The following is a 9,179-nucleotide window of genomic DNA, read 5'->3' as shown; positions in this document are numbered from 1 at the left end:
GGATATAGCACGCCTTTCGTCTGCCGCCGAAACAGTTGGATAATCGGATTATTTTAATATTATTGTGCGTAAAACATGCTCGTTATCGTATGACGATGACATCATTGACATCGTGACGGTAGCGGCGCCCGCGCCGCGCCGCGCCGCGGCCGGTAGCTTTTCGCACAGTTTTAGAGTCGCGCCACGCCGGAAAATCGATTAGTATGGATAACCTCGGGTTATCGAGTCTCGATACGCTACTGAATCTGTATCGTCTAAATTGCGTTATCGGAACTATCTTGTGCATATCAATATGTTTTTTATACAATTTCGCATTTCCTTTATTCCTAATTTTAGTTATTTTAATAGCTATTATATTTGTGTGTGTGTGTGTGTGTGTGTGTGTGTGTGTGTGTGTGTGTGTGTTTAGGTAGGTCTATAATTATGAATATCTAATAATTCCCTTGCCAGTTCAGATATTTAAAGCAACAAATTACATTCTTATATTACATTACATAATTAATAATAATACATCTCTTTTTATACTTCTTGGATATTTTAGATTAACATATACACACATTTCTATTTTAATAGAAACAGAAATTTTTAATAGAAATCTATTTTTAATAGTATATAGTTTAGAGTAAAATATATAATAATTCTGAACATATTCTGTATTCTGTATTCTACGATGATATAAGACTAGATAATACTTTGCAAATATTACCTAATGGGTGTCGCTAGATAAATGATTATCAAACTGTATATATCATTTCACATAAACGTTCTGTCTTAACGTGCCGATTGCTCGTCCTTTTCGCGGATAAATTTCAACGAGTGTCATATGTCATATATTATACCAGTAACAAAAAAGTTGTTATAGAATGAGAAAAGTAAAAGTCCATCCTAATTTTTCTCTTTCCCTTCTTGTGTTTTTTTCTCATTCAAAATCGATTTTCTTTCTCGGAATTGTGAACTGGAATAATAAAACTTATCTTCTTCAACTGTCTCTCATATGACGCGCGGCCGTCATCCCCGAGACAGTGTTTTCCAATAATAATAAGATGGGCAGTAATGGTAAGTCTCTTGAAAATCTTATACACGGTGCTACCTCGCATGTGTATAACGCGATATGTAAGATAATCGAGGGAGGAAATATACGTGGAATATGACCAAGTCTACAGGTGCGCCAGTATATGTATACACTATATGTGTAAGAGAAAAATAAGCGGACAGAGAGCGTAATAGTGATATCTACGAAACGAGACGCCACTTTATCGATTTGCTTGGAGAGAGATGCTGTCCCCGTACAATACTCGCCTTCCCGAGTTTGGTTCGTGCGTTTCCACTGACAGAGATCGAATTTCTAGGGATCGAAGCTCACGCCGAATGATTGGCCGGGAATGGCCACCGTGGATCGAAATGTTAGTTTGCTAAGTTTTATTATATAACGATTACGTTTTAGATTCAGGATTTTTGTCTGGTGACATTGTGTGAAATTGTCTGAATTCATCACGCTCGTTGTACAATCACGTAACTTGTTTTAGTCAAATCACGAATAAAATCGGTTTAGCTGTTTGTACAAATATATCTGTATCTTATCGACAGTGATGACACGTAGATGTCAGACGAGATAGAATTATCCACTTCTCTAAGCATTCTTATATACAGATTTTATTAAAAGAAACGAAAAGAATCTGTATGAAAAAGAAATTAAAAATAGCCTTAAAGAGTATTGAGGTGAATGTACATGTATTGAAACTTAATATATGCATTAATGAAAACTCATCTCTCTCTCTCTCTCTCCCTCCCCCTCCCTCTCCTCTTCCCCTTTCTCTCTTGAAAAATGATTCGATAATCCTATTAAATCTAATTATTTTCAGATAATTTGTAGCAGTGTTTTATTTCTTGTTTTACTTTTCTCTAATTATTGCAATATTTCTATAATTATTGTAAGATTAATTCGAGAAAACTGAATTTTCTTTCCGTTGATTATTGAAATTCAGTTAACGGTGCAAATTTTACTATGTAAATAAGAAATATGTTTTTGGCGAAGAGAATATGTTGCCCTCCATTCAAAGATATTTTTGAAATATTTCTAAAGCGAAAAATGTATTGAGAAAATTATTAAGTAATATACATGGGAGGGACACGATTATTTTGGTCGTTACGAAGTACGAATCAGAACTATCGGAAGCCAACCGTAGCGTCCTCGAAAGTTTTTCTGAGGTTAGAAGACGTTTACTCCCGCGGCAAGGCGACAATATCGAAATCCGGGTTCCATTGAGAACCTTTGGGGCCGCCCTTCGTGAATGTGCGCGAGGGGCCGGAAGGGCGGAGGGGGTCTATGATGGGAAGGGTCGTCGCCCGAAGGGCCGACGGGAACAGGCGCCAATCGGAACACAACGGCTGCTGCTCGTCAAGTCCTCTATATAAACGGGCTTTACAATATTTACGAATAACCGCGGCCGATTAACCGCTAAAGCATCGGCAAGAGGAGCGGAGAATGAGAGCGAAGAATCGTATTAATTCTTTCGCTATCTACATTCTACACTTTATTAAGAAAGAAAATTGGGATTTTTTATGAATTATCACTGTATGACCGTATTCATCATTCTTTCATGCTTGTAATATATATATATATTACAGAATAAGTATCTTGATTGAAATTAAGAAACAAATTAAAATTTTTTTTTAAATCTTTGTAACCAGTTTTCTTTTAATTTTTTGTTATTTTTCATAAACTTAGTTTATCTTACATGTTAGTCTGTTTAGTCCTTTCTAACATAAAATGTGTATGTGTGCGCGTGCGTGTGATTTATCATTTCTATAATAATTATTTGTATATGTATAAAAATAATTAGAAACCATTTTCTTCTCCGGTGAAAAAGAACTGTATTAATACGTAAAATATCAGTTAGCACTATTTTCCTTCCCCTCAATCGTAAAGCGGTCACGCCGCGCGGTGGGCGCCAGTAAAGTGCAACGGAGCTGCAACGCGCTATATACCCTATACCGTATCGGCTGGCGGTCGCTCACCACTCGCACACGATGAATAATTTTTCATACGCGCCGGACACAACATTATGCTCCCCGGAGTAACTTCGGTTCCGGGATAATCGCCATTGCGGCATTGCTCGTAAATGTTCCGCGTCGTTTGCAACCGTTAAATACACATGTACTCGATAGTCGATATGTACTTCGGCATTTGTTTACGAGAGTGGTCTTCATCTATTATACAGAGTGTCTCAGAAAAACCTTTTAACGACAATCTCTTGAGATAGAAATTTGCCTTCGATCTCGTTTATAAGAAATTATTTCCAAAATTAGAGATTAGATTTTAAACACGGAGAGATTGCTTTGTATTATAAATGTAAATAATAGAGTTTTGGAGAGGAAGTAAATAAATCCAAGAAGAATCTGTTTTACAAATTCTTCTTTTTTTTATTTTATTAATTACAAGGCAATAATTATTCCAGCATTCGACAGTGTATGCATATATATATTTTTTTTATTTCTCGTAATTATAAACGCGCGTAGGCGCATAAAAATTTTATCGTATTGTAACGTATGGAAAAGCTCACTTTTCGAGCTTCAATTTAACCATATTTTTGGTTACTTGGTTAAATAAATGGTTCTAATTAATTGAAAGTGGAGTGAATAAAAAAAAAGTTAAGCGCACACAGAAAGAGTATCAGACACGTCTTACGCGGTGTTCCAGAAAGAGCCGTGCCAGTGGAAGGTCTGACACGCTTCTTTAACACTATAAGCTATTTTCTAACAAAAAATATGACGACATATTTTGCTGCGCTACAAGAGGGGGAAGGTTGGAAATTACGAATCGTAGATACGTAGATACATCTGTACAGCAGTAGCCCAGTAGAAAGTAGAAAATTTCTGCGTCTCGTGTTTCCTACGCCCGCCGCTTCCGTCTACATTGTGTTCCAAGGAACTTTGCACTTTCGCGCGGAGGCGGTAGTGTAGTTTAATTGGCGCGCGGATGGAATCCTGAGAGTAGAACATTGAAAGGAGTGCGTCAAGTCGCGTTAAAATGCTTCACGGACGAACAGACAAATTGGATAAATAGAAGTTTAACACACGATGCGAGAATGACTGCGACTCGTCGCGACTAGTAGATAGGAAGTCTGTCGCGAATATATTTATGGAAATTTCTACTTATATATAAATAAATATGTGGAATATATATATATATATATATATATCCATAAATATATTCGCGACAGACTTCCTATCTACTAGTCGCGACGAGTCGCAGTCATTCTCGCATCGTGTGTTAAACTTCTATTTATCCAATTCAATATAGCCGTAAAAATTATATTGGCTAAACTAATGAACGTGTGCGTAAAAGATACAAAAGATATAAAAATAAATGCGGTAAAGAGAATGGCATTTTTCACAAAATAAATTAAATTACCAAAAATTATTTGAAAACGTGAAAATATACAATTTACTTCATTTCATGAGGGAACCTTGCTGATTTCGGAAATAATTCCGAGTGATATCTAAAAGTGACATTTTCCCCCGTGTAACGTTTGCTCCGGCGGGTCTCTCTCTCTCTCTCTCTCTCTCTCTCTCTCTCTCTCTCTACATATATATATATATATATATATATATATATATATGTAGTCGCGTCTCCCGGATTACAAGCGTGTAGATAGGTTCGTTCGTCCGACGTCGTTTGATTTTTTCGCTAGAAACGGAATCGCGCACCACCACCAGCGAAAACAGCTGAGACTCTCCTTCATCAAAAGGAAAACCAATCTTCAACAAGCGTCAGTCGCCGTCAGTGGCGATATTCGATGTATAGCGACCGGAAGAGAGAGAGAGAGAGAGAGAGAGAGAGAGAGAGAGAGATAGATAGATAGATATAGATATAATTTATTATGCCCAAGCAAAGGCTAAAGGGCAAAAAAGTAATATAGCAGTTACAATAATATCGCAATTACAATAATATAGCAGTTACAAGATGCAGAGATACAATAAGATGTAAACAAAAGCGAAATATAGCGGTCAGAAGTTAGTATGATGTGCATGCTCTCTCTCATAAGGCAAGCAGCAGCAATCTCAATAATATACCATGTAAAAAAAAAAACTAAGAACTAACGCAACTTAACTAATAATAAGTACAGTGAAAAAGAATAAGATAAGGAGCAGTATTACCAAAGAGAACTAAATAGTGTATATAAAACTAAGAACTAAGGCGCAGCGCAATTTATGAACTAATAATAAGGAATGAAAGCACTAGAAGTTCTATACCAGAAACAATGTTATCCAATTTCACGTGTAAGCAAGTCGATATGTCCACGAAAGGAATAAGCGTTGAGTTCAGCAAAACGTATCCCAGAAGAATTACATGTTGATTAAGCCGAACGATCAAAGAACAAGGAACGAGCCGGTCGGACCAGTCAGATAAGCTTAGCTAGATCAGTGTCGGAATCAATATGAATAACAGGTTGACCATCAGAAGACCTAACACATATTTGACCATTCCTTACCCAGACATACTTATACGACCTCTCTTTAGCAACACTCTTAGCCCGTTGTAACATGTCGTAAGTGCTCTTGGATAACAACTCGTTTACATAAATGTAACGATCTGAGTTACCACCGCATACGTCCTTACATTTGAGAACACCCTTTGCCCGCTTTTTTGAAATAACCATATCGCGCACGGCACTCGAGGCCAAGGTAACAACGACTGAGCCGGAAGATGCAGCAACAGTGGAAGTCGCCGACAGTGCCTTCTTAGGCCCAGTTTCACAAGTGTCGGTTAACTTTTAATCTTAGATTAACTCACTCTTCGTCTCTTTCTAAGGGGGACGTTAGAAGGAGACGAAGAGTGAGTTAATCTAAGATTAAAAGTTAACCGACACTTGTGAAACTGGACCTTAACAGTTCTGACACCGAGAATATGGCAAGACAAGTCAGGAACGTCCAATGCCTTTAGCACATTCCTGGCAAGCTCAGATGGAGCAACAGATAACGCCAATGGTAAACCCGAAATGATTAACTCATTTCCCCCATGAGTTCCCTGAAATGACTGAGCAGATTTTAAGTCGTGAATTTCGCGAATAAGTTCAGCGTTATCCTGCTCCAATTTGGCAATGCGCTGACTATTCTGACTAACGGTGTCAGCAAGCCGATTCAAGTGATTAAGTTTATCACTTAGTTCTTTGTTAGTACGTTGCTGACCGTCCATAAAAGCGGAAGAGAGAGAGAGAGAGAGAGAGAGAGAGAGAGAGAGAGAGAGAGAGAGAGAGAGAGAGAGAGAGAGAGAGAGAGAGAGAGAGAGAGAGATGATCGATTGACAGGAATTAAAATATCGAACATCTCGAGCACAGAATTGCAGCTGGGCGATTTTGATAGTTGTATGAGAGAAAGAGAACAAAATCCGAAGAGAGGAATCGAAACGACGCGAACGAGGATGTAATCGATAGTATACGTGATAGCGCACATGCAGCTTTCGAGGATTGAATTTGGATAGAGTACTGTGATTATCGATACTAATTCGATAGTATGTCTTCATACAGAATCCAACTGCGAACTAGGAACTCGATGATAACATTATATAATATTTAACGCGCTTGTAGAGATATACTGAATTTACTCGATGTTATGATGTGCACTATTATATATGTATACATGTAGGTAGGTAGTAAATACTGCAGTAGTGTCTAAATAAACTATTTAATATATAAAAGAATAGAGATATATGAGAATGATTGTACTATAGTTATACCATATATATTGTATTATATATAGCTCTCTAAAATTATTGAACACATCCTTCTTACAATGAAAATGAGATGAAATAAAGATGAAATTCGCGATACCATTTGATAAGCAAAGGGTGAAAACTCTGTCATTCGTAACGAAACCAAAAGCCACTTCTTGACGAGCCAACGTTATGCCGAACAATGTGTGTGGGTGCGTGACAGGAAGGATACTCGCTTCTTTTGGCACTCGCTCGTGGAGAGCGAGAGAGGGATGCTTGATCGGTAGGAATTAAAATATCGAGCGTCTCTCTAGAGAGTGAAGAGCAGAGCGAGTGCAGTTTTAATTTGAAAGCCGAACCGGGGCGAGGGCGGCAAGGAATGAGAAGGAAAAAGAAAGAAAGAGAGGTGGAAGAAGATGGTAGAATCGAGTTGTGAATCGCGTTGTACTCATCATGCGCTATGCGCTCTCTCTCTCTCTCTCTCTCTCTCTCTCCCCCTCCTTCCCTCTTCTCGCCATTCCCTTCTCTCTCTTTCTATCTATCTATCTATCCTATCTATCTATCTATCTATCTATCGAGCTCTCGTTCTCTTTCGCTCTCGTTGCTCTCGTCCTATAGAATCAGTAGGGAAAGAGAAATGAAGAGAGAAAGAGATGGAAAGAGAGAACTGCCTTTTGTTCTGGCTCGTCTACCGTTCTTCCCCACACGCAACGATCGTCACGTAGTCACCTCTCGTCTCTTTTACGCGCACTCACACGTGCGAACAAGTATATGTAGTGAGTATGCGCGCGTGCGCATATGTGTGTTGTGTGTATGGTGCGCACCGGCAATCTGTGGACACCCGGTTTCGCCGGGACGAACAGAACGAAGAGAAAGGCGGCCCGATCGATTTTCATCGAGTCCTCGAGTCTCAAAATTCTGTATGCATATATCCAGCGAGGAGCTAATACTTTATCATACATATTCCCTTCTACCTTGCCATCTCACCGTAATGTCTCTAGTAAATTCAGATTTATTTATTTATTTGGTCGACGAGGACAACCGCATTTGATCGGTCACCGGGAATTGTAATAAAACCATCAATTTTTTGCCAGCTTTTGGAATAGGTACGGTACATACTGCAGGCAGCAGGCCACCGACTTAAAATATGTCCCGCCTCGGGTTTCAGCACAATAAATACTATCGCAATTATATTCTCTCGGATCAGAATTAATAAATTTTAATTAACGAAACTAATTCAATCTTAAAACTCACTTTCTCTACATTTACTCTATGCATAATACAATTAATTGTAATTCCTTATTTATTTCGTAATCACAAATATTATATGTTGTCAGAGCAGAGAAGAAAGTTATTTTCGTAATAGTAATATTTATTTTATAACACTGTGCTAGAGAACTGCTTTTCTCTTTAGATTTTTCCCTCGAATCATTACCGATAAACCAGCGACAAACGAGAATCTCAAAACACGTGCTAGTGTAATTAAAAATGTGACAAATGTAAAAAAAAATTGCATGCTTTGTTTTGTTATAGCTTTGTTTTGTTTGGCTTGTTTGGCATTAAGAGATTTTTAGGGCCTGAGCAGAATAGGCAGAATAGCTGACTTATAATTTTAAGACAATGTTTTATGCTTTAAATTTTTGTTATTAATAACGCATAATACTGTCTTGTGTCTCAAATCTTACAAATATGGATACACGTTTAAGACGTGAGACACAAGACAATATTGTGCGTTACTAAAAACAAAGATTTAAAGCATAAAATATTGTCTTAAAATTATAAGTCAGCTATTCTGCTCAGGCCTTTAATCTGGATTAATATATATACATATGTGTAATACAAAGGCTTCTAAGCGTACATTTTATATCCTTATCAATATCATATGTACACATAAATATGTACAATGTTAAATAATATTCATTGGCATTTAGTACATTAAGATATGATTTACAGAAGACCACTCCATCGAGTACATTTATATTTCAGTAAGCTCGCCCCCTCCCCCCGCCCTCTCCCTTGGCATTATTCTTAGCACCCTCGACATCCATGGTATTGCCTATGGAAAAAACGATTCTCACAACTAAAGTCTAGAACACGTAGGCAGAGTCCTATCGTGAGACGGTGTACTCCTCTTCGCCCCTGAGAAGAATATTCCACCTCGATCTTTCGACGGCCATCGATAGTCGACCATTCTCTCTGTGTATATGTATAATATGTATCTATGGGTACGGTATGTGTTTGTGTTTGTGTTTGTATCGAAGATGGAAGGACGACGAGAAGAGAGGTGGCGCGGAGTGTAGAGAAGAGCGGGGGAGAAGAGACGGACAGAAAATATACGAGGGCAGAGAAAAACGCACGAGTTTAGCTGCGGTGTGGAGAGTGGCCTTCCCTTCGAGGCGCTTTACACACCGGGTATCTCGTAATTGAGCAGACACGAGCCACCGGACGAACGAAACTGCTGTGA

This window comes from Temnothorax nylanderi, unplaced genomic scaffold (assembly GCF_030848795.1).
Source record: "Temnothorax nylanderi isolate EJ_2023f unplaced genomic scaffold, tnyl_v1.0 TNYL_tig0309_pilon, whole genome shotgun sequence".
In the NCBI taxonomy this organism is placed as follows: domain Eukaryota; kingdom Metazoa; phylum Arthropoda; class Insecta; order Hymenoptera; family Formicidae; genus Temnothorax; species Temnothorax nylanderi.
This window is presented reverse-complemented; position numbering follows the sequence as displayed.